Source organism: Lissotriton vulgaris, chromosome 5 (genome assembly GCF_964263255.1).
Source record: "Lissotriton vulgaris chromosome 5, aLisVul1.2, whole genome shotgun sequence".
NCBI lineage: Eukaryota > Metazoa > Chordata > Amphibia > Caudata > Salamandridae > Lissotriton > Lissotriton vulgaris.
This window is the reverse complement of record NC_141693.1, coordinates 1,974,900,171-1,974,926,890: the sequence shown is the minus strand read 5'-3', so window position 1 is coordinate 1,974,926,890 and position 26,720 is coordinate 1,974,900,171.

Sequence of the window (26,720 nt, the reverse complement as noted above, 5' to 3'; positions counted from 1 at the left end):
ACCCAACAATTGGTGGTGTTCATCACCAACTGATGCTGATGAAGGAGCTGAACGAAGGAATTGTTCATGAATTCCGCACATCTAACCTGCTCGTGTTGTGGTAAGATATGAAAGGAATGAGGGGAAACAGTGGAAGTAGGTTTAGGTTCAGAAGAAGGGGTAGGTGAAACAGAAGGCAATAATGACTGTACCGCATAATACACTCCACCCACCAATAACGAGGAAACAGTTAGGAACAGAAGGAACACCTGAAACATGAAGCATTTAGTACGTACAATCCTATGCAATTCGAATCTTTGTGATTGAGTCTTCTCCAATTCCGACAGCTTTGAGAAAGCCACCCTCTAAAACCGTCCGCAACGTTCTTGACGCACTTCGTTCTGTGTAGCAATAGCCAATCCCCAGGAGTTCCTAGGAATCGACGGTCTCCAACCTAGTGTCAGGACCTACTAAACAGAAGGAAGTACCCGCACGGCCCTACGGTCCACCCGGATGTAAGGTTCTTTTAATTAAACAATATATACAAAATCTCCTAGCTGTGGAAACAAACACACACATGCGGAAAAAAAACTCAGAATTCATGCAAAAATCACAGTTATTCGAAAATGTTCAGAGTGATAATGGGGGTAACGTGAATTTCAAAAGGAAAAAGCAAAAATAATTTTCTTTATTAGTCTCTAGTATCGGAACGGAGAAAATATCTGCTTCTTCCAGGACGAGTCTGCTGTCCAAACAGTTGGTCGGATGATGAAACAGAGTCCTGTCGGTCAGACAATAGTTCAGATCTTGAATTCTCCAATGACAAAGGTTGTACAGTATTATCCGGCTGCACTGAAGTATTTCCCACAGGCTGAGCGTCACTGAATGGCACAAAGTTCGGCAAAACCTCAGTTTCAGATGAGGCGATGCCCGTCCTCACCCACGAGTCCGCTGGTAAAGGTATTGGTACCTTTTTGGTGTGGGTGGCATGCACCCAATGCTTGCGGCCCTCCAAACGAACAGCAGTTCTCGTGGCAAGGAGCACCTGAAAGGGCCCGATGAACCTCGGCTCAAGGTTTCGTTTTCGGCCAAAGTTCCTAGTAACCACCCAGTCTCCAGGTTGGAGCTGGTGGCCTGGACCCTCCGTCTGCGCCGGCAGTGCTTCAAAGACCTGTTGATGAATTAACCTCAGTTTAGCAGTCAGATCATGAAGGTAATCAATCAGCATTGGATACTCAAGATCGGTAAACGCACTGGGTCTAGGAACCCCCCAAATATTTGCAGGACGGCCGAACACAATCTCATATGGGCTGAGCCCTACTCGAGAGTGTACAGTTGCCCTAGTTGACAGAAGAGCCAGGGGCAAAGCGTCAGGCCACGAGAGACCAGTCATAGCCTGAATCTTTGCGAGTTTTAGTTTGAGAGTACCATTGTACCCCTCAACCAAACCTGCTGACTGGGGATGGTTGGCGCTGTGGAATTTTTGTGTAATTCCAAGGCCCTTACACACACTCTTCATCACACTCCCCACAAACTCACTTCCGTTATCAGACCATACAATCCGTGGCATTCCATACCGAGGAAAGTATTCCTTCAGTAGGACTTTCGCTGTAGACAGGGCAGTATTGTCTTTGAGAGGGTAAGCTTCGATCCATCGGGAGAATGCGCAAACCACAACTAAAACATATTTTAGGTTATTGCATCGCTCCATATGGATGAAATCCAACTGAATTACGTCAAAGGGACATGAAGGAGGAGCAAAGTGGCCAGGGGGTGTAGGAGTTCCCTTGCCAGGATTGTACATCATACATATCATGCAATTCTTGATCAACCTCTCAGCACACTTAGCGATACCATCATTCTTCCATACGGAGGACAACAACTTGCAAATACCTTTCGCACTAATATGTGACAAACCGTGTGCCATAGTCACAACAGCTAGCACATATGCATCCGGCAACATCCACCTTTTATTCTCCGACAAATCAATCCAACAGCCATTCGCATCCATCTTTCCCGTACTCTCTTTCCACTTGGTCTTTTCAGTCTCGGTGGCCTCATTCTGAATCACTTTCACACTTTCAATAGTGTCTTCACACATACCAGCTTCTGCAGGCCACCTTACCGAACTCGTCACATACATTCTAGTTGTAAGGTTTCTCGCAGTCTCCTTAGCAATCTCATCAGCAAACGCATTGCCACGACCAACATCATCCGTCACCTTACGGTGTGCACTACATTTAATAATCGCCACCTGCTTGGGCAATGTAAGTGCATCTTAAAGATCATTCACAAGCTGTCCATGCTGGATCTTCGTACCATGCGATGTCATAAAACCTCTCTCTCTCCACAATCGTCCAAAACTATGGGCAACACCAAACGCATACTGACTGTCAGTAAACACATTCACCCGTTTCCCTTTCGACAAAACACACGCTCTGGTTAAGGCAATCAGCTCTGCCGCCTGCGCAGAGTTCTGGTTCAATCTTGCAGTTTCCACAACCGTACTCAACGTCACCACAGCATACGCAGTCGTCACATCACCATTCGGCAACTTAAAACACGAACCATCCACATACAAAGTACCATCGGGTTCTTCCAATGGAGTGTTTTTTAAGTCAACACGACCCTTCGTTTCTTCCTCAGTTCGCAAATAACAATCGTGTGGTGGTACCTCATCTGATTCCATATTTGTTGGCAACAAAGTCGCCGGGTTTAGGACATTGCAGCGCTTTATTTGAATGTGACTTGCCAGGAGCGTCAACTCATAACCAGACAACCTTGCGCTCGTCAAGTGTTGGGTTTTCGTACGATTCAAGAGAGTGTCAACTGCATGCGGAACCATCACCGAAAGCATATTATCCATGACCAATCCTGCAGATTGTCGGATGGACACCGCAGCTGCCACTGTTGCTCTCAAGCAACTCGGCAACGCTCTAGCTACTGGGTCTAAGGTCGAGGAAAAATATGCACATGGACGTTGCTTACCGCCAAATTGTTGCGTCAAAACACTCAACGCGCAACCTTCCCTCTCATGAACGTATAGTGTAAACGGCTTACTGTAGTCAGGAGTACCTAACACAGGGGCCGAACACAACGCATCACGCAGTTCAGAAAAACTTTAATGACACTCTTCCGTCCATGGCAAAGGGGTTGGAACATCCTTGCACGTGAGAGCTACCAATGGTTTCGCTAGCAATGAAAAATTTGGAATCCATTGCCTGCAGTATGACGTGATACCTAAAAAGGCACGTACATCTCTCTGAGTTGTTGGCACAGTCATTCGAGCGATCGCTGCAATTCTCTCTGGGGTCAACCTTCTTCCCTCCTTTGACAATAAGTGACCTAGATAGGTTACTTCTTGACAACAATATTGCAGTTTAGAAGGTGACACCTTGTGATGTAAGTCACAAAGATGTTGCAACAAAGACACCGTAGCAATTTTACAAATCTCTTGTGTGTCCGCAGCCACCAATAAGTCATCAACGTATTGGATCAAGGCCACACCAGCCGGTAACACAAACGCGTCAAGTTGGCTCTTCAGGGCTTGGATGTATATCGATGGACTCTCACAGTAGCCCTGAGGAGTGCGTTTAAACCTAAAGCTGCGGCCACCTAAAGAGAAACCGAATAGGTCCCTGCTCTCCTCAGCAATCGGAATGCTAAAGAAAGCATTCTTCAGATCGATCACTGAGAACCAGGACGCAGATGCTGGAATCAGAGTCAGTAAAGCCATAATGTCAGGCACCACAGGGAACTGAGGAACCACAATTTTGTTCACCTCCCGTAAATCAATGACAAAACGATAAACAGGAGGCTTAGATGGATCAGTGCGTTTCAAAATGGGTAGCACAGGGCTATTACACACGTATCCCCGAGTCTCCTCGATAACATCTTTCTCGATCAAATCATAGATGATCGCTAACAACGCTCGTTCACCATCAAGGGAGATACGATACTGGGGAATACGTGGTAATCGCACATTCGATTTCAGTTGAACAACATAAGGGGAGATGTCAAGCAGGCCCACGTCATTGGGACCTGTTGCCCACAAAGATGCAGGAAGAGAACTCAATTCCGGTGGGAGCTTATCGATGGACAAGTACATAGGAGAGATTACTCTCTCACCCAATGTAAGATTTACTCCCCCAGGAGAACAATACAAAGTCGCATACAGACGTTTCAGCAAATCCAGGCCCAAAAGATTTTCACCGCAATCAAAGGGGATTGCAGCTCACGTGGCCCAATTGTAAGGGGCAAAGGGCGAGAAACCGGATTGCTAACAGGGGCGCCAGAGAATCCAACAGAAACATTTGTTAAGCCAGACAAAGGTGCGCCAGGCAGTTTCGAATGCATGATGGAACTTTTCGCTGCACCAGTGTCCAACAGAAAAGGCTCAACTACGCCCGATGTGGCAACTGCGACGTAAGGCCCTCTCTGATCAACCGGAACTGATACTACTCCCTCTCCTTGTCTATGGCTGTCCTAGTAATTACCGTCGTCAGTACCCTGATCGACGTAATAATCGTCCACATTGTACTGTGCGGATCTACCTGATGATGACCCACGCTGATCAAAACAATTATTAGAATAAGAGGAATTATTAGAACGATCATTTTGATTCTGCGTAACACCACGACCTCTACCTCGTGAAGCCTGCTGAGGACCACTGCGGCCTCCTCTAGGTGAATTCCCACTATTTCGATCACGCAAAACTGGACAATCGAATTTCAAATGACCCTCACCTCTACAATAGGCACACTGATTGTACCCAAGCATAGATCTCTGCGAAGAAGAGTCATTTCGCGATTGTGACCTAGATGACTGCGATTGCGATCTATTCCGCTGCTGAGAATCATTGTAATTCGAGCGCGGAGGATACGCTTGTTGCAGCAAAACTTTCGTTTTGAGTTCTTTCGTCTTTTTGTCTGCACGATCATTTTCCTCTTTCTCCCTATTTACATAATATTGAGCCGTAGCCAATATCTGAGCAGAAGTGGAAACAGCCCACGCACTCTCTGAATTTCTTAATTTGTTGCTTAGGTCCGGCAACAAATTCGACACAAATTTGTCCACAAATAATCTCTGACCTCCCTCAGTGCCCATATCTTGACCACTATGATCGATGAATGCCTCCTCAAATCTTGTAAAGAAATCAGAGACACTCTCGTCCTTCTTTTGCTTGCAAGCAGACAATTTGTCCCAGTTAACTTTCATAGCTGGCACAAGCGTTTTCATAAGGGTAATTATTCTCTGAGGAATATTAGCAATGAGCTGTTCAGGCTTAGCCCCAACAACCTGCAAACCGTCAGCCGCTACAAGTGCAGCCCAATCACCACCTAATTCAGCTGCATGATCTTCGTGACGTATTTTCGCCCATACCGGCTGCGGTACGACATTGCCGAACAACATATCGATGTCGGCAAGATTCATTATCGTAGCATCCACTAACTGTGACAATTCTTTATAGTATCCTGCAGGATTTTTGCGAGGGTCGGGCAAAGTCTGCTTAACCTGCAAAACTTCCGATCGCTTCCATGGGAGGTGTATCCAAACTCTCTGGAAATGTGGCAAGACAGCAGGATTACCACCAGGATTACCTGGCATCCACACTGGTGGAACTTCGCGCATGGGATACTGACCAGGCGTTGCCATCCACTCCTCAGTTTCGTCCTTAAACAATGCTCGAGGCATTATAGCAGGACGAAAAGATAGTAGCTGCTCGACAGCACGTCGAACATTGCTACCCACAATCATACCGCTCGAAAACTGAAGCTGAAGGTCAGTCAGAGCAGCCAATACATCATCAGCCGCATCGACTGATATCTCATCGCGTAAGAGCTTGCACATTTCTTCGAACACGAATCTTTGTGTTGGCTCATTGAATTGAGAGAAAGTCTCGACGACTATACGTGGAGGATTCTTAAGGGGGTATCTAATCCAATTTTTCGCCATATTATATAGCGTGTCACGCTCCCTACCACCAGGAAGCTGACTTCGTCTTTGGGGGGCATCAGAACCAGCGGACCCAACAATCGGTCCAAGAGGAGTGTAGAAGTTGGCAACAACATTAGGAACACGTCGTCGAACAGACGGGGAAGAAGAGAGAAGCAAAGGGGTAACAATAGAAGAACCAAAAACAGGAGGAGCAGTAGGAGTAGCCACAAGAGTGGAAGTAGCGGGAACAGTAGTTTGAGAAGGTATAGACGGTGGAGCAGTAGGAACAGGAGCAGGTAGAGGAACAGGAACAAGTGGATTCATAATGGCAGGGCCAACGACAGGCTGATTAACAGCTGCCGGAACAGTAGGTTGAGGAACAGGAAGAACCACGGGAACTGTGGTATCCTGTGCATATGGAGGTGGCGACTTCAGTAGATAAGACAACAAAGGGTCCTCTACCGCTTCCTCTCCCTTCTTATCCGTACCCGTCGGCAAAGCGGGGTAACATTTATCCACTGTCATACGTTGCAATCTATCAAAAATTTCTTTTTCCTTCTCTTCTTTGTCTCGCTGAAACTGCTCTGCATTTCTCATCGTTGTAACAATACCTTCTCTCTTATTACGTTTAAGCTGCTTGATTTCTTTCTGCTTGGCTTCCTTACGCCATAACCGAAAGGAATCAAACATGGCCGGCCTTGCTTTTCTATGGAACAATTTAGCTTCAAGATTATCTAAGATCGGGGTCTAAAAACTACCATGAGGTGGCCAACTAAGGACACCGTCATCTTTAGTGTAGCGAACCCAGCAATCGTTGAATGTGATAGGACCCACACCATGTCGACTATATAATTCGTAAATTGGAGTTCCAACCGGAGGTATCGGACACGAGTCCTCCAATCGGGAATCCGCACCACAACCTCTAAAACAACTGAACAAAGTACTACGGCCAGGCATCGTGCACACTAACCGAGTTTCACAAACGTCAAGGGTTATTGGATTACAATGTCCCTGCAAAAATGCAAAAACCCTCGGTTTTTGGCGACTGCAGACGTCAAATAGAACAACTAAGAGCAAAATACAAAGAACCACAAATGCAATGGACCCATGCAACAACTAAGCACCCACAACAACAAAGGATTTTTGGGAGCGACCCACAAATACTTAACTCAAAGAACAATGGCGTCACCAGGAAGGCCCGTCAATCGTCTCGCTGTACCAAGGTCTACGCCAGGCGCCAAAACAGGTCTACAGTCAGGGCAGCAGTCCGTCACAGCCGTCAGGAGGCGGGGATCTTCGCGGGAAAAGTCTTCGGGCCACTTGTTTCAACAACAGGATCGATGAAGCGGGGTGCACCTTCCCTCGGAGATTTCACACGAAGTTCCTCACGATCGTCGGGCTTTGGACTGGTACCACTGATGCAGCCCTACGTTGGGCGCCAACTGAAGGACTGGGTTTTTCTAAGACCCAGCGGTGCCAGGGATAACACCTGAAACCTTCGTGGGTTACCTGTTCCGGCGTACAAATGACAGAAACACGGGACACTTCCTTCGGCGTCAAAGATTCGAGGTTTATTTACTGCAGGGAACACAGAAGTCACGAGAAGTACATAACATGTAGGTTCACGGAGACTGCTTCGAATTGTATCTGTGGATCGCTCCTTTTATACAGTTTTTCGTCATAAGATAACATGGCAAACAAAAGATTACAACCCGGTTCCCACAGTAAATTTCACAGGGGGTCGCTTTCATGTATTCAGGGCCCGGAACATAATTACAGTAGCATTTGTCAGTTCCCAACTGTAAAAGTACATCTTCCCACCATTAGTGCATTCCGTTCGGCTGTAAACGAATCAAGGAAGAGACAGAAACAGGTGTAGAGGAAGATGAGGATAGCGAACAGATCGAAGAGAGTGTAAAAGGGGTGGTATCAGGAAACACGATTGCAGGGATCAAAGGAGACGTGCCTAATGAATGCGCAACTGAGACAATAGACCGGCACGGCATGATGAGCCTTGAGCGGGGCTATCTGCCTTACAGTGTCATCCCCCTCATCATAAAGACACCCTCAAAGGAACACGTGTCTTCCGCAAGAGTTTGGGAATCCCAGGGTCACGAAGCGGACAGTGTCCGTTCGCTGGCTACTTGAGGGCAAGAAACAAAATGGATGCATTATCTAAAATGGAACCCGTGGGTTCAGATGAAGAAACCCACGAAACAAACGAACGGTTTAGGCTAGCACAGCGAAAATGCGTACACCCACTAAACTCGTCATTTGCGGTTCATAGATACCAGACTCGACCATATTCGGGCGAGTCGAAAACACCACTTACAATTGTCACGGAACCTCAATGTATGTGTGGAGATTAAGAACTGGTGCCGCTTTGTGTTGTCATGTATGTGTGGAGATTGAGTACTGGCACCCCTTTGTATTGTCATGTACGTGTGGAGATTGAGTACTGGGGCTACATTGTGTTGCCATATTTGTGTGGAGATTGAGTACTGGTGCCGCTTTGTGTTGTCAAGTATGTGTGGAGATTGAGTACTGGTGTCACTTTATGTTCTCATGTATGTGTGGAGGTATTTTTGCAAAGAAGTCAGTGCTTACTTATATAAATTGTTTTATTGTATTGGTGCACATGGCACTTTAAAGCTGCATTTTGTACTGCTACAAATTTTGCACATTGCAATGGAGTACTGGTGCCGCTATGTGTTGTCATGTATGTGTGGAGAATGAGTACTGATGCCACTTTGTATTGTCATGTATGTGTGGAGATTGAGTTCTGGTGCCACTTTATGTTGTCATGTATTTGTGGAGATTGAGTAATAGTGAAGATTTGTGTTGTCTTGCACAAAATGGAGCACATGTATGGATATTGATTTGTGCCTGGTTCCATGTGCTATTGCTTCAGGTGTTAATGACTAATATATGAATGACAGATGACACTAGTGTCTGAGTGTTGCTATCATAATAGCAGATTATGGGGGATATTTACAACAAAATGCCAGAGCGCAATGTTACGCTAAATTTGGCAATGCCGTGCTCCGACATTTTCAAAATTTTGGGATGAGCCGTATTTACAAAAATACAGCACACCCCTGTGTTTCCCCTAGCAATGGTGCTAAAAAAGCTGACTAGCACCAGCGCAGGCAACATTGCGCCATGTTGCACCAAAGGGTCATTGTTTATGTGTAGGAAGGGGCACCTTCCCGCACATAAACAATCAATAATGGTGAATTGCAAGAGCAAAAGATGAGGAGAAAATAATAATTTCTCCTTGTATTACCATTCTAATACCAGGTTTTACCTGACTTTAGTTTTTGGCGTTGCTCCAGCCGTGTCAATCTAGGGCAGCGTCAAAAAGCAGTGGGTGTTGTGGTCTTCCGCCCACAACAACACCCATCGACTGCCCCTTTATCGCAACAGCCTGCAGCAGAGAGGGGCATATTTACAACGTGCCACCTTGTAAATATGGGGAACGGAGCAACGCCACCAAAGTATCAGAAAAAGTGACACTCAGTGGCGTTAGGGGCTTGTAAACATGCTGCTATATGTCTGTGTCTGGTCATGTGAGTTGCTAGTTGAAGTCTAAACATTATTTGATCTTTAGAGAGAATGTTTCTTTAAATTCCAATAACAGCACGGACAACAATGGTTCTTGCCATGATCTCATCACTGACGACTACTGTAATGACCTTTACTTCAACATTTGTAAACTTTGTTTGAAAAAACTGCAAACTGTCCGAAATGCAGCAGCTCGGCTTATCTTGGATATTCCCAAATACCAATTAGTTTCTGGTGAACATCCTAAGCAACATTGGCTTCTGGTTGGGAAGAGAATTATCTTTTAAGTCCCTTGGTATCGTTCACAAAGACTTGCACTATATGGGACCCAAGTTTATTAAATCCTAGTTCCAATGGTATTCTCCGACTATGCTGCTTCGTTCAACCAAAAATAACCTTGTGTTGGTCCCAAAAATGCATCCGGTCAGATGGGATGGCAGATCCTATTCAGTAGTCACAGCTAAACTGTGAAACACTCTACCCCGTCATCAGTCATGCAGAATCAATTGGCTTTTTAGATAAAAACTCTCAAACCTGGCTTTTTGCTTCTTAGGAGCTCAATATTTGCTTTTTTTTCAGGTTGACTGCTCTTGATCTTTCCAGGTTCAGTTATTTTTAAAGGGTATGATGCCTTGACGTCTTTTGGTATATACGCGCTTTACAAATTTGTTTTCATCTTATTTGATTTCTTTTTGAGTTTAAAGAAAGAATTTTATTGATCAATAAAAGAGCATAACGAAGTATATAAATACATTACAATATAATAAATGCTGTGTAACCATACATGCTATAGAAAAATGAGGAGAAAAGGGAAGAAAAGCAGGAAAGAAGGGAAAAAGAGAGGGGAATGAAACGATTAATTACATGCAATAAAAACGGCTACAAGTATAAAGTCTCTTACAACATTTGTAAAGATGTTTAGAAGCATATAAATATATGATACAACAAAATACCGAAAAATGCATATCTACGGCAGTTTAGGAACTTCTTCAGTACGTGGGGAGTGCAAAGGGAGACCTTGGGCAGAGCGATCCAAAAAATTTGTAACAGGCGTCCATATTAAATCACTTTTAATAGCAAGAGTAACAGGGTAAACAAGCTCTGTCCAGTCTGTGATTGTAGCAAACTGCATACCACCAGGCTTGAAAGGAAATTTTGGAGGTGTCCTTCCAAGATTAAGGACCAGATGTAGGTAAATCCGATTTACCGACTTTTAAATACCGAGTCATACCGATTCGGTATTTAAAAGTCGGTAAATTGGAAGGAGGCAGATGTAGGTAACAAATTACCGAATCTGTCAGAGTCGGTATTTACCGATTCTGTAAATACCGAATCTGTGTTTCCCATTGATTCCTATGGGCCTTGAAGCCCATAGGAATCAATGTGAAATACAGATTCAGTATTTACAGAATCGGTAAATACCGAATCCTGCAAGGGTGCAGGGGGTGTCACTTTGACACCCTCTTACAAACAAAACAGGTGATGGACAGAATGTGGATCAATGTCACACATTCACCCCAGTCCAAAGATCTGGGCCCAAATCCATCGTTTTTTTGCACTCCACACCACCCTGGGTTAGACAATGGCGATATACAAATCAGCTCTGACCCTGTGCCCCATGGGAACAGTCCAGTCCGAACTACAAAAGCCATGTCCTTCCCAGAACGGAATCAAGCATCCGAGGACCGGACCGGTTTCGAGGTAACACCTCTCATCAGCCCGGCTAGCTTGACTCCAGTGGTGTGGAGTGCCTGGGACCCACGTCTGAGCATCCCCAGCGCACTTATGGCGGTAATTACAAACAAAACAGGTGATGGACAGAATGTGGATCAATGTCACACATTCACCCCAGTCCAAAGATCTGGGCCCAAATCCATCGTTTCTTTGCACTCCACACCACCCTGGGTTAGACAATGGCGATATACAAATCAGCTCTGACCCTGTGCCCCATGGGAACAGTCCAGTCCGAACTACAAAAGCCATGTCCTTCCCAGAACGGAATCAAGCATCCGAGAACCGGACCGGTTTCGAGGTAACACCTCTCATCAGCCCGGCTAGCTTGACTCCAGTGGTGTGGAGTGCCTGGGACCCACGTCTGAGCATCCCCATCGCACTTATGGCGGTAATTACAAACAAAACAGGTGATGGACAGAATGTGGATCAATGTCACACATTCACCCCAGTCCAAAGATCTGGGCCCAAATCCATCGTTTTTTTGCACTCCACACCACCCTGGGTTAGACAATGGCGATATACAAATCAGCTCTGACCCTGTGCCCCATGGGAACAGTCCAGTCCGAACTACAAAAGCCATGTCCTTCCCAGAACGGAATCAAGCATCCGAGGACCGGAACGATGGATTCGTGCCCAGATCTTTTGACTGGGGGAATGTGTGACATTGATCCACATTCGGTCCATCACTTGTTGTTTTTGCAATTGCCGCCCTAAGTGCGCTGGGGATGCCCAGACGTGGGTCCCAGGCACTCCACACCACTTGGAGTCAAGCTAGCCGGGCTGATGAGAGGTGTTACCTCGAAACCGGTCCGGTCCTCGGATGCTTGATTCCGTTCTGGGAAGGACATGGCTTTTGTAGTTCGGACTGGACTGTTCCCATGGGGCAACAGGGTCAGAGCTGATTTGCATATCGCCATTGTCTAACCCAGGGTGGTGTGGAGTGCAAAAAAACGATGGATTCGGGCCCAGATCTTTTGACTGGGGGAATGTGTGACATTGATCCACATTCGGTCCATCACTTGTTGTTTTTGCAATTGCCGCCCTAAGTGCGCTGGGGATGCCCAGACGTGGGTCCCAGGCACTCCACACCACTTGGAGTCAAGCTAGCCGGGCTGATGAGAGGTGTTACCTCGAAACCGGTCCGGTCCTCGGATGCTTGATTCCGTTCTGGGAAGGACATGGCTTTTGTAGTTCGGACTGGACTGTTCCCATGGGGCAACAGGGTCAGAGCTGATTTGCATATCGCCATTGTCTAACCCAGGGTGGTGTGTAGTGCAAAAAAACGATGGATTCGGGCCCAGATCTTTTGACTGGGGGAATGTGTGACATTGATCCACATTCGGTCCATCACTTGTTGTTTTTGCAATTGCCGCCCTAAGTGCGCTGGGGATGCCCAGACGTGGGTCCCAGGCACTCCACACCACTTGGAGTCAAGCTAGCCGGGCTGATGAGAGGTGTTACCTCGAAACCGGTCCGGTCCTCGGATGCTTGATTCCGTTCTGGGAAGGACATGGCTTTTGTAGTTCGGACTGGACTGTTCCCATGGGGCAACAGGGTCAGAGCTGATTTGCATATCGCCATTGTCTAACCCAGGGTGGTGTGGAGTGCAAAAAAACGATGGATTCGGGCCCAGATCTTTTGACTGGGGGAATGTGTGACATTGATCCACATTCGGTCCATCACTTGTTGTTTTTGCAATTGCCGCCCTAAGTGCGCTGGGGATGCCCAGACGTGGGTCCCAGGCACTCCACACCACTTGGAGTCAAGCTAGCCGGGCTGATGAGAGGTGTTACCTCGAAACCGGTCCGGTCCTCGGATGCTTGATTCCGTTCTGGGAAGGACATGGCTTTTGTAGTTCGGACTGGACTGTTCCCATGGGGCAACAGGGTCAGAGCTGATTTGCATATCGCCATTGTCTAACCCAGGGTGGTGTGGAGTGCAAAAAAACGATGGATTCGGGCCCAGATCTTTTGACTGGGGGAATGTGTGACATTGATCCACATTCGGTCCATCACTTGTTGTTTTTGCAATTGCCGCCCTAAGTGCGCTGGGGATGCCCAGACGTGGGTCCCAGGCACTCCACACCACTTGGAGTCAAGCTAGCCGGGCTGATGAGAGGTGTTACCTCGAAACCGGTCCGGTCCTCGGATGCTTGATTCCGTTCTGGGAAGGACATGGCTTTTGTAGTTCGGACTGGACTGTTCCCATGGGGCAACAGGGTCAGAGCTGATTTGCATATCGCCATTGTCTAACCCAGGGTGGTGTGGAGTGCAAAAAAACGATGGATTCGGGCCCAGATCTTTTGACTGGGGGAATGTGTGACATTGATCCACATTCGGTCCATCACTTGTTGTTTTTGCACTTTGACACCCTCTAGCACCCCAATTCTGGACTTGTGTGCAATGTGGCACACAGACATGCCCTAAGTGCATGCACACCTGAATTCGGTATTTTACTACCCAATAGGATTGGGTGGTAAAATACCGATTTTTAAGGGCCTGTGGCACTCTTAGGAGTGCCACCTACATGTGGTTTTTACGAATCGGTAAATATACCGATTTGGTATTTTACCGATTCTGTAAATTTACCGATTCGGTAACTTTACAGAATCGGTAAAATATAGGCCCCTTACATCTGGAAAACCTAATACCGGTCGGTAACGGCCAAATTCGGCCGTTACCGACCGGTATTAGGGCTCCTACATCTGGCCCTTAGTGATTTGTTGAAATGCCACAGCTATGAGTAGATCGACAATACTAGGATTATCAGTGGATCGAGACCATACATCAGCAATACTTCCCAGAAAAATGTGTGGCCAAGTAAAGGGGACATGATAGGAAAAAATTCGATTGATCTGATGCCAAACTGTGGACCAAAAAGAAAAGATAAAAGGGCAAGTAAACGACATATGTTTAAGATCTAAGTGCTCAGCAGAGCATGACCAACATGTTGAGGAAATGGAGGGGTTAATTTTATGTAATTTAACAGGGGTGATCAAAAGTCTGTTATAAATAAAAAATAGAGTCTGATTGGTGTTTGCTGCTCTAGAGGATTTCCTTATCTTAGACCAAATTTTGCGCCAAGTCAAGACAGAAAAGGATTCGTTTAGGTCCAACTCCCAAGCAAGTTCAGTGGCAGACTTATTGCGAGTATCAGGAATGTCACGTAGGGTTTTATAAATTTGGGATGCAGAAGAAGAGGAAAGTAAAAAGGAAATGGTAAGAGGGGAGGTTTCAGCCCGAGAAGAAGACGAGAAAAGAGCATCATAGCTTTGTTGAGCAACCGAACAAAGTAATGTATATTGAGAAAGAAAAGAGTATGGTAGGGAAAATTGAGACTGAAGTAAAGGGAAGGGAATACAGACATAGTCACAAAAAAGTTGATGAACCCAAGAAAGCCCAAGGGCATGCCAATCTTTCCAAAAAAGGGTTTTATTTTTGATTTTAATAAGAGGATTATACCAAATAGAAGATTGTAAGAAACGGGAACGATCATCTATAGCATCTAGAAAAAGAGGAGAAAAAGATTTCCTAGCATTTTTAAGGATTGGAGAAGACATTCTATTTGGAATCTGTGATAAGGAAAGAAATTGTTCAAAAGAAAAAGGGTGGAAAAGGGAGGATTCAACCTCGACCCATAGTGGTTGTAAAGACTTGTCAGGAAAGCGTTCAGAGAGAAGAGAGGTTGAGTGCATAAGAAAGAAAGAATCATGATAAGACGAGAAATCCGGGAAGTTGACGCCACCCACATGAATGAATGAAATGTATCTTATCTTGCGCAAACGTAGCCCGCATGGGCGTCAAGGCGCCTACTTCAAATAGTACAGCTCGCCAAGTCAGACAGCAGTGATGGTCAGTGATGGCTACCGCCCCTCTCCCTGTATACCCACATCAACCCAGAACACACTGACACGGAACATGATTTGTCTTTGGAAGGCACGGGGGTAGCAAGACCCCCCCGGCCGTATTTATTAAGATACAAAATAATAAAATTGTTAAACAAAATATACAATTTTTTATGCAAAAATATTCAGGAACATTTAGATACATTCATATCGACAAGCGTGATCGGCTAGCCTTAACAAGATTCTAATACAGCTTGTTTCCTAACCTAACATCCTCATCTGAAAATTTTTGCATACTAACATTTATGGCCATATGGCAAGGTCGCTTACTGGTGTCAGGTCTTACAAGCTGCGCCCTTACGCAGGTGCGCATGCGCTGCCGGGCCCGTTAATTACCCGGTCCACTCCTGCAGCCGAGCCCGTTAATTACTTGGTCCACCCATGCAGCCGAGCCCGTTAATTACTCGGTCCACCCATGCAGCCGTGCCCGTTAATTACTCGGTCCACCCATGCAGCCGAGCCTGTTAATTACTCGGTCTACCCCGTGAACTCCATTTAACCACTGAAGGAGGTCCCTAACTTGCGTCACCAGCTGCCCCTGAAGTTCTAGGAGGGGCCAGTGACTCCTCCTCCCCCTGGGCGGACACCTCCAAAGGAGGATGCCGCCCCCTCTGACCTTAAAATAGCTGCTCACCGGTCATGACCTTACCGCATGTCCAATACCCTAATAAATACGACGACCTGTGGAAAAAAGGAACTAAAGGACAGCTACGCTATCTACAACAACATGTCATAACATACCATCATCAGGCTACTATGGGAAAAAAGGCCTAAACAAAACAGCAAGCATTAATTACATTTTAACACTTCTCCCCCAAACGGGAAGCCAATACTCAGTACACAAGAGATATACACAATTACAGTCTACACCAAACATTCTAACCAACATTTATGCTTCAATTATACATCCTAAAAGGGAAACACTTGATTAATAACAAAACAGGTATACATAATGCACAACACAGTTTTGTTCCAGGGATGGTGGGTGGGGAAAATTAGGAGGCCCGAGCGCGGGGCACGACCAGTGTGGGGGAGTGTCAGGTGACAAGAAGGGCCAACTGAGCGCTCCCCCCCTCCTTTATTCCCGGGGACGCGGGGAGAGGGCGGGCCGCCCCTCCCCCCACCCCTCGAAGCCCGCCCCTTTGACCCGGAAGTCTGCACCAGGCCTTCCGGATCAGGGATTGGGCGCCGGCCGACCGGTGGTGTGGTGCACACCTCCCGCGTAATCAGTGGAAACTGGGAGATCACGACCCCACACCACTGGGAGGCAAGGGGAGAGGGGATCGCCGCACCGCCATGCGGGCGGGGAAGCCAAGGGCCCCCCTTTTCACATGGTCAGTGACGGCTACCGCCCCTCTCCCTGTATACCCACATCAACCCAGAACACAACGACACGGAACATGATTTGTCTTTGGAAGGCTGGGGGTCGCAAGACCCCCCGGTCGTATTTATTAAGATACAAAATAATAAAATTGTTAACAAAATATAAAACATTTTATGCAAAAATATTCAGGAACATTTAGATACATTCATATCGACAAGTGTGATTGGCTAGCCTTAACAAGATTCTAATACAGCTGCTTTCCTAACCGAATCTAACATCCTCATCTGAAAATTTTTGCATACTAACATTTATGGCCATATGGCAAGGTCGCTAACCGGTGTCAGGTCTTACAAGCTGCGTCCTTAGGCAGGTGCGCATGTGCAGCCGGGCCCGTCAATTACCCGGTCCACCCCTGCAGCCGAGCCCGGTAATTACTCGGTCTACCCATGCAGCCGAGCCCGTTAATTACTCGGTCCACCCATGCAGCCGAACCCGTTAATTACTCGGTCCACCCATGCAGCCGAGCCCTTTAATTACTCGGTCCACCCCGTGAACTCCATTTAACCACTGAAGGAGGGCCCTAACTTGCGTCACCAGCTGCCCCTGAAGTTCTAGGAGGGGCCAGTGACCCCTCCTCCCCCTGGGCGGACACCTCCAAAGGATGATGCCGCCCCCTCAGACCTTAAAATAGCTGCTCACCGGTCATGATCTTACCGCCACAGGCCAGCATTGTTACCCGATGATCTGGCCTCCCCCTTCCTACTCCTAAGAAAGGTCATGTTCACCTCGCAAATCCCTCTAGTCATGCTAATATGTTGTTCGACCACAGAACATTCCCAGCCTCAGTCAAGTGCACCCCGTCCAGCAGGTAGAAATGCTCCCCCCAAATACACCCGTGAGGAATCGTTTGCACCGGGGGGCTCGAAATAATTTGTCAAGCTGTGTGTTGATCCTCTTTACCGAGTGATTCAACGCCTTGACCAAGTCCCCCCCTCGCCACTGCCAACGAGGAATAAGTTGCGACCAGACTACCGTGCAACCCGTGCATGTTCTAGACACCCACCCCGCAGTGGATATGATTTCGTCTATCAGGATGCGTCTCCCTAGTTTGGTCAAATCGTTCTCCCCCAGGTGAAGTATCACCACTGACGGGGAGCGGGTTGCTGAGATAATAATTCCACAAAGTAGTCCTTGAACTGTCTCATGCCTAAGCCTCCCCTCCCGAAGAATGAAATGGAGAACCCCTTTTCCTCAGCCCTTCTCATCCTGTCACCTGAAAGAAATACATTTTTTGTGAGCTGAACATAAGAGTGGCCCACGATCCAAGTCACCAATGTCCGTCGATCTTCTTGTTGCTTGTGTTGCGAAGCTGATGTTTCTTGCCGACATTCGGCGAGTTCCTCTCCCGCGTGACAGGTTCGAGAAACTGCAAAACCAAGAGATACCAAGCGTGAGTCATCTGGCTATGTCACAACATGTCAATACGTACATAACGTTTGTAACACTCAGAAGACCATCTCCCAATCCTTTTAACCTTTTCGACTGGGAGTCCGCTTACAACTCTCTCAATTGCTGCCCCGATTCTGAAAGAATGGGAGCCAAATTCCGTGGGATCCAGGCCTGCTTTTGCGACCGCCAGATCCAGGACTCTCCTAAACTGATACCTGGTCAAAGGTGCACCATCCGTGTGACACAATATTGCCCCCCCCAGCGTACCCTCCCGCTGCCTTCTAAAAGCCTCTACATGCGAGACTGGGCAACAAGGGTTGGTACGAGCCCGGTGAAGCACTATGGTATCCCCCCTTCCCTCCTGGTCAGTTTTCGATCTGTGAGTTGTTACCCACATTGTATCATCCTGGATCACCACACAGCCCACTTAAAGGCTGCCCATTTTGTCACCCTTTGACGCAGCTACCAGCTTGCCTATTCTTAGAGCTCCATAGAACGCTAGTGCGAACGCCGCTTTGAAAAGTAGCACCTCCCATGTTGAGCTACAGACGCCCTGGAGTGCTAACAACAGGGCTGTGAGCCTTACCAGCCCAATCGGCTTTCTCGAATCTGTCGAGTGTCCCTGTATGCGACGCCAGCCCCTCAACGCCTTGCGCACTACAAACATGTTCGTAGGGTCTCTTACGCCCCTGGCTTGTGCGAAGAAGGAAACTGCCACCCTGTGCCTGTTTGCGTCTGCCACCGAGCGCCCTTTCTTGTGCATCAATTCTAGGTATGCAACAAAACTGTCCTCCTGTGCCCAGCTAGCCTCCCAATTGTGTCCTAAGAAAGTACAGTAAGACAAGAACGCCCCTTCGTATGCTGTCTTGGTCCTGGGGGCTAAGCTAGATGCCACGAGGTGCGGTAGTCTGGGGCACCAATCTGCCAGAGAGCAACCGGAAAAGGTGCTGGTGATGGGTCTGCTGCTGGAAGCTGCTCCCTGAATACCTGCATTTTAAAGCGAGAAAGGGCATCAGCTGCATTGTTGAGAACGCCTGGCACATGTTTGGCCCTGAAAGTCACATTCCATTTCAAACATTGTAGCACAATCTCCTTTACCAAGCGCAGTATGAATGGACACCGTGCCGCTTGCTGGTTATTGCATTCTACCACGCTCATGTTATCCGACCAGAACACCACCGATTTATGGCTAAGGTGCTCCGGCCAGACCATCAGTGCTACCCATATCGGGAATAGTTCCAGGAATCCGATGTTGGTGGTCAATCCCCACGACCCCCATTCCTCAGGCCATTTCTGGGCGACCCACTTGGTCCCCAGGATAGCGCCAAAGCCCACGCTACCAGCAGCGTCCGTCCATAAACCTAACTCTGCTGATGTCGTGGGGGGGCCAGGCCACACTATCCTGCCATTGAAATCCTCCAGGAATGCCGTCCATATCCGCATGTCCTGGCGAACCTCGGCTGACAACCTAGTGCGGTGATGTTTCTCTCTCAAACCCTTCATAGCTTGGGCAATCGATCGAGAGAAGGGGCGTGCCATTGGGATGACTCGCAATGCAAAGTTCAATTGACCCCCGTCTCCTGTAGCTGCTGCAAGGTAACCTTATCCTTGAGTAGGCACTGGCGCAGGGCCGCCTTGAACTTAAACACTTTGTCTTTGGGTAACCTGAAGCACCCTTCCAATGAATCAATCTTGATACCCAAAAATTCCAAACAGGTGGACGGGCCAACCGTCTTCCCAGGCGCTAGCGGAACCCCGATAGCCCGCATGAGCACGCAAAATTCCTGTAATGCCCAGGCACACTCCCGAGTCCCCGCCGCGCCCAGGAAAAGGAAGTCATCCAAATAATGCATGACCTGTTTGTGGCCCGTGGACTGTCTCATGACCCACTCTAAAAAAGAGCTAAAAGTCTCAAAGTATGCACAAGAAATCGAACAACCCATAGGCATGCATTTCTCCATGTAAAATTTTCCATCAAAAGCGAAACCAAGTAAGTGGTGGTCCAAAGGATGTACCGGTAACAGACGAAAGGCAGATTCAATGTCCGATTTGGCCATGAGAGTGCCCCGCCCCAACCCCCGCAATAGCTCTACTGCTTGGTCAATGGAAGCGTACTTCACACTACAAATTCCCTCGTCTATCGCATCATTCAAGGACGCCCCTCTTGGTGCCGATAAGTTGTGGATCAGTCTAAACTCACCCTTCTCTTTCTTGGGGACTACACCCAATGGTGAACACACAAAGTCGGGCACTGGGACCTCCAGGAATGGCGCAGCTATCCTGCCCAAGGACAGTTCCTTTTGAATCTTAGCCATAACTACTGCAGGATTATGTTGTACTGATAACTGGTTCCTACAGTGTGCACTGCCTGTGTATCCCCCTGCCGGGATCCGGAAACCTTGGGAGAAACCTTCCTGTAGTAGGGCAGCTGCAGCGTGGTCTGGGTATCTGTTCAGCCATGGGATCATTGCCAGGACATTAATGGGGGAGGGGCCAACCATGCATCCTATGTTATTCTGGTTTCTTTCCCCCTCTCTGACTCTGATTACCACTTCTCGATCTGCATGTTGTCTCGGGATGGGAGGTGTGACCGCAGATTGTGCATGCATGTCTGAATCTACATGTGCCGGCCGGCCTCGTACAGGAGCGCTTATTAAAGTCCCAACACACACCCTTCCTTTCCCCGCCGCCCCCCCTATTCTTCCCCGGGAACTCATTCCCCAGTGCTGCACGAAAGGGCTGCTGGGTTTTAGCGGGGAACACACTGGCTACGCTAGTGGGCTGGGCAGGGGCCGTGTTCCCTGAGAACTGCTTATGCCACGACAGCGAGTCAACCTTGTCCCATGCCAATGACAAGTCAAATTCCTTCACTTTCCTGAAATTTACATCATATTCCTTCCATGCCTCCCCAGGATACTGCTCGCTCCACCCTACAATCCTGCTCTGATAGCAAGCCATTGCCGCATGTACATTAGGAGGGAGTTCAACAGTGATAGCCGTAAGGATGGAGAAGGCCCTGATCCAATTGCCCAGAGTTTCCTCCACCCTAAACTTTGCACACTGTACTCTCCATTTACTAGGGTGCATCCATTCCTTAAGCATTTTGGTATTCTCCATTTCCCTATTGTCCAATAGCAGAGAGAAAATATATATGTACTTTCCCGCCCAAATCATTTCTTTCACCGCCCGAGAAACATGTTGCGCTAAATCTTTGCTCCTAGACAGGATCGTGCCGTCCCCTAAGAGAGGCAGGGCCACCTCCTTACCATTACCGGACACTGGGGCCGGTCACGCGTCGCTTCCATTTGGTCGAGCGGCATCCAAACCTGCAGAAGAAGGAGAAACAGAGGCCGCAGCCCCACTCGCAACTGTTCCCGCCCTAATCTTTTCCACCATCTTGGCCGCCTTAGCGGCATGGTCTAGTGTTGAGGGCATCATACCCCCCTTCTGCAGCCAAGGAAGTAAAGCCGCTATCTGCGCAGTTAGCTCGGGTGGGATCGGAGCTTCAAAATCCGGCGGGGGGGCCCCATGGGTGCCGGCACGGGAGGCAACGAACGTGGGCAAACAGGGGCAGGCGGCGCCGGCCCGACAGGAGGGGCCCCTGACGGCAAGGCAGGAGCCGGTGCCATGGGAGCCGGGACTACCGGCTCCGGGGTAGTGGGAACAGCCACAGGTGCAGGAGTGGGTGCACTGCGCCTCAATCTCTTGGACTTGCTCCTTTTAGGCGAGGAGTCAGAATCCCCATCAAGCAAAGGTGCAGCAATCTGCCACTGGGTCTACCGCGTGGGCCTGCGATATCATCAATCCTCTCCATCACGCGAGCCTCTAGGCTATCAACCTTATCCAATCTCTTATCCATGGCTTTCATTTTACGCATCATGGCCTGCAACATCAACTCCATTTTTGTCCCCTTAGCACCCTTGGCTCCCGGCATTCTGTCTACTGACCGACTCGCTTACTGCTCGGATTCGCAACCCGTGCACCCTGTACCTTCACGAGACGGAGGATGCGCAGGGGGCTATGAGCACCACGCAACTGCGACAGCAACACACCGGCTATTCCGATTGTTAGGGGTGGCCAAACTAAAACGTAGACCCACCCGGTGGCCACACGAAGCAATGAAATGCAAGCCCCCCGCTCTCCTCTTACTGTTGACGTCCTGCGTGTTCTACGTCCCGTACTCTACACATCCACTGTACACCAGTATACCAGGTGAAGGCTTCGGCATGTACGATCCACGCTCCGTCTGTCTGCTTCTAATGTCGCGCTACCACACACTCCTAGTAGCAATCCCTGACCTGAAAGATAAGAACAGAAAATTAGGAGGCCCCGAGCGCGGGGCACGACCAGTGTGGGGGTGCGTCAGGCAACAAGAAGGGCCAACTGAGCGCTCCCCCCCCTCCTTTATTCCCGGGGACGCGGGGAGAGGGCAGGCCGCCCCCTCCCCCCACCCCTCGACGCCCGCCCCTTTGACCCGGAAGACTGCACCACGCCTTCCAGGTCAGGGATTGGGCGCCGGCCGACCGGTGGTGTGGCGCACACTTCCCTCATAATCATTGGACGCCGGGAGATCACGCCCCCACACCACCGGGAGGCAAGGGGAGAGGGGATCGCTGCACCGCCATGCGGGCGGGGGAGCCAAGGGCCCCCCTTTTCATATGTTTAGGACATTTGAGTTTGGTGAAAGACATTCTAGCCTTCTTATTTTGCCAGAGAAAACGAGAAAGAATAGAGTAGAGAGTTTTATAAGTAGATTTAGGTATATTAACTGGAAGATTGGAAAGGAAAAATAGAATGACTGGAACCAGCATCATTTTTATAGAATCCAACCTACCCCACCAAGATAACAACAAAGGGTTCCATCTCGATGTGGAGTCTTTCAAATTGGTGTGGAGAATTTTAATATTTAATGTGACTGTATCTTTGATTACTGGAGTAAACCATAAGCCTAGGTATTTAATTTTAGTAGGACTCCAATGAAAAGAAGAAGATAAAAAATCAGAATGGAAGCAATAGGCATTCAAAGGCAAGATTTCACATGTATCAGTATTGAGTTTGTAGCCCGAAACAGACGCAAAGTGAGAGACTTCGGATAAAAAAGCTCGAACAGATGTTTGAGGTGGAGAAATAAAAAGGAGAATATCATCCGCATAAGCAGAGAGCTTCAGTTGAGAGTCGCCATAAGGAAATCCGGAAATATTGGAGTTCAGTCTGAGTTTCGTTAGAAAAGTTTCTAATGTTAAAATAAAAAGAAGGGGGGAGAGAGGGCAACTCTGGCGGACTCATCGGAGAAGAGGAAAGGAGGAGGAAACAAGACCATTTGCTAATATAAATGATCTAGGAAAAGAGTATAGAAAAGAAACATAAGAGAGAAATTTTGGGCCAAAACCAAACCAAGTAAGAGTTGAGAGCATAAATTGCCAATCAACTCTGTCGAATGCTTTCTCGGCGTCGAGGGCAACTGCTGCCAACAAACATTTATAGGACCGGGCTTTGCTGAGAACATTAAAAAAGAGACGTGTATTATCAGAGAGATGTCGTCCTTTAATAAACCCAGACTGTTCTTTACCAATAACAAGCGGCAAAATCTTATCAAGGCGAAGAGCAAGAATTTTAGCAAAGATTTTATAATCTATATGGATTAATGAGATAGACCTATAATTTTTGCATAGAGTATGGTCTTTATTGTCCTTAGGAATGAGACAAATTAGTGCCTCTTGAAAAGATCGTTCAGATTTCTTAGAGTCTTAGGGGATTACATAGCTTCAGTGCTCGTATCTTCCAGTAACTTTTTTGTCATTGGTGATTTAAACTTACATTTGGACAACCCCAATGATAGGGCTGCTGGTAGCTGTATCACCGATCTTGCTGCTATGAACTTAATCTTACATAACAAGGGTCCCACCCATAGGGGTGGGCATCTCTTAGATCCTATTTTTTCAAACTCTTCACTTATAACATGCTCTCCTGCCTTACCTGTCTTTTGGTCAGATCATTATCCAGTCAAATTCACTGTAGCTACCAATAAAACTCTGACCACACCTAATTCCTCTCTCAATTTTAAAAAGAGAATCTGGAAGAATTTGGATACTACAGCTCTCAACTCAAAACTGCTTGATCTTTTGCCTAAATACCGACCTAACTTAGACAACATGAACTTAGCTGCTAATTCGGTGAACTCTTGGCTCTCTGATGCTATAAATATCTGTCTTCCTCTTACAAACAAAAAAAATGTTGTCCATAATTCTCCCGCCCCATGGTATAATGAAACCCTTCGTCTACACAAAGCTCAATGTAAGAGACTAGAACGGGCCTGGAGGAAAGAGTACTCTACTGCTGCCGGGCTTACGTATAAAGCCGAACTGAAACTATACCACAAGGCCTGTGTTCACACCAGAGCCACCTATGCCACAAACTTGATTACAGAAGCCATGAATAAATCTAATGTTTTATTTAAAGTGGTAAAAGACCTTGCTGGCTCACAGACAGTTGCTATACCCCCTCCTCTCTCGAGTAAGAATTGTGACGAACTTGCCCAATACTTCACATCCAAAATCGACACAATCTATAGAGATATAAAATCTCTTGAGGAATCTACTGCCTGCCCTTGGTCACCCCCTATTACCACATGCCCTCCCCTGGCTTCTTTGCAGACTTGGCCTGACCTTGTACCGGCCACTCTCTTAGAAATCCTAAACAATATCAAATCTGGTTCACCCATGGATCCCGTACCTATTTCGGTTCTACGTCAGCTTGAATCTTCCCAACTCGAAGTGATCTGTTCTTTACTTAACGCTTCTCTTGCTTCAGCCACGGTCCCCCACTGCTGGAAGCATGCAATGGTTACCCCACTCCTTAAGAAACCCACTGCAGATCCCAATGTTGCTGCTAATTTCCGGCCTTTCTCATTGTTGCCAGCCTTCTCAAAAATTTTAGAAAGACACGTTCATCTACATCTCTCACGCTTTGTCACTTCCAATAATCTTCTTCACTCGTCTCAATCTGGCTTTCGCCAAGGCTTCTCCACAGAAACCACCCTATTAGGTGTTACTGAGAACATTCGCCAATTATTAGATCAAGGTGAAACGGCTGCACTGATTTTGCTTGATCTCAGTGCAGCCTTCGATACTGTCTCCCACAGTATCCTTCTCGATAGCCTTGCCTCTTTTGGCATTTGTGACAAAGCCTTACTCTGGTTTTCGTCCTTTCTTTCTGACAGGACTTTCCAAATCTTTTCTAATACTTCCACTTCTAACATCTACAATTCCCCTCATGGTGTTCCCCAGGGTTCTATCCTTAGTCCTCTTCTCTTCAATCTTTATGTTGTTCCATTAGCTCATGTTGCACAGCTTTCTGGCCTCAATCTTTTCACTTATGCTGATGATTCTCAGATTGTGTTTTCCTTATCTCAAGCAGACCCTTCTTCACCTTCCTCTCTGCAATCTGGTCTTAGTGACATTTCTCGCTGGATGAGCCGTAATTTTCTAAAGCTTAACAGCGATAAGATGAGGTGCTTGTCTTCGGCAACAAGCCTGACCTTTGGAGTCCGAGACACTGGCCGTCAACCATGGGCATTCTACCCATTCCATCGGAACGTGCTAGGAACCTAGGGGTTCTCATTGACAGGGATCTGTCGATGAAAGACCAGGTCAATAAAGTCTCAGCCACCTGTTTTACTATTCTTAGATGGCTGAGAAAGATCTTTTGGATTCTGCCATCTGACACCCAAAGATCTGTTGTGACGGCTCTGGTGACCTCTAGACTGGATTACAGTAATGTGCTCTATCTGGGGGTTACCAAGGCGATCCTGCGTCGTCTCCAATTGGTTCAGAATGCTGCTGCCCGGCTCCTGTTTGGATGCCGGAAATATGATCCAATCACGGAACGCATTAAGCAACTTCATTGGCTTAATATTGAAAACCGAGTAAAATTTAAGGCACTATGCTTTATGCATAAGATTAAAATTGAAGCTGCTCCCATTTACCTTCGAGCACTCGTCAAGCCTTATCTACCTACACGCTCACTTCGCTCTTCTTCCCAACATCTGTTCTGCGTACCTAGGTTCAGGCTTTCCAGAGTGGGAGGCCGTTCCTTTGCTGTACTGGGACCCAAACTGTGGAACTCTCTTCCCGTGGACTTACGAATGGAGCAGTGCCATCTCCATTTTCGAAAAGCCCTAAAGACCTGGCTGTTTGCCCAATAATCCTTTTCCTTCAGGATCAATCATGTCGTTTACTGTCAATTAGCGCCGGGAAACCCTTACGGGTAGCTGTCGCGCTCTATAAGATTAATAATAAATAAATAAATAAAATAAAAAAGGAGAATAATTGATGAAGCTTAGGTACCAAGAGGGCAGAAAAATGTAAATAAAACTCAATAGAAAAGCCATCCGGACTCGGGGCCTTACCTTTCTTAATCATTTTAATGGATTCCAATATATCTTTGGGCAAAATGTCAACCTCTAGAGAAGCGAAATTTACCTCTGGATGTGAAGGAGAAGGAATCGTAGATAAATATTGATCAATATCTGCACGGGAAGGAGGGGACTCTGGGGTATATATGTAAATTGTAAATTGATAGTTGTATAGCGCACTACTCACCCACAAGGGTCTCAAGGCGCTTGTACGAATACCGCTATGGAACCCATCCTGGCTTTACGGTGGCATTGAAAATTAGAAAAAAAATATTTAAAGTATTTTCATTTTCAAAGTGTGTACAATTAAATAATAATGTATTGTTAATATCCACTCCTGGGCACCGGCAAGGTGGAGACCAGGCATCCTTAGCGTTGTGGAGATTAAGCAAGCTATTACCCAGAGTTGCAGAGTG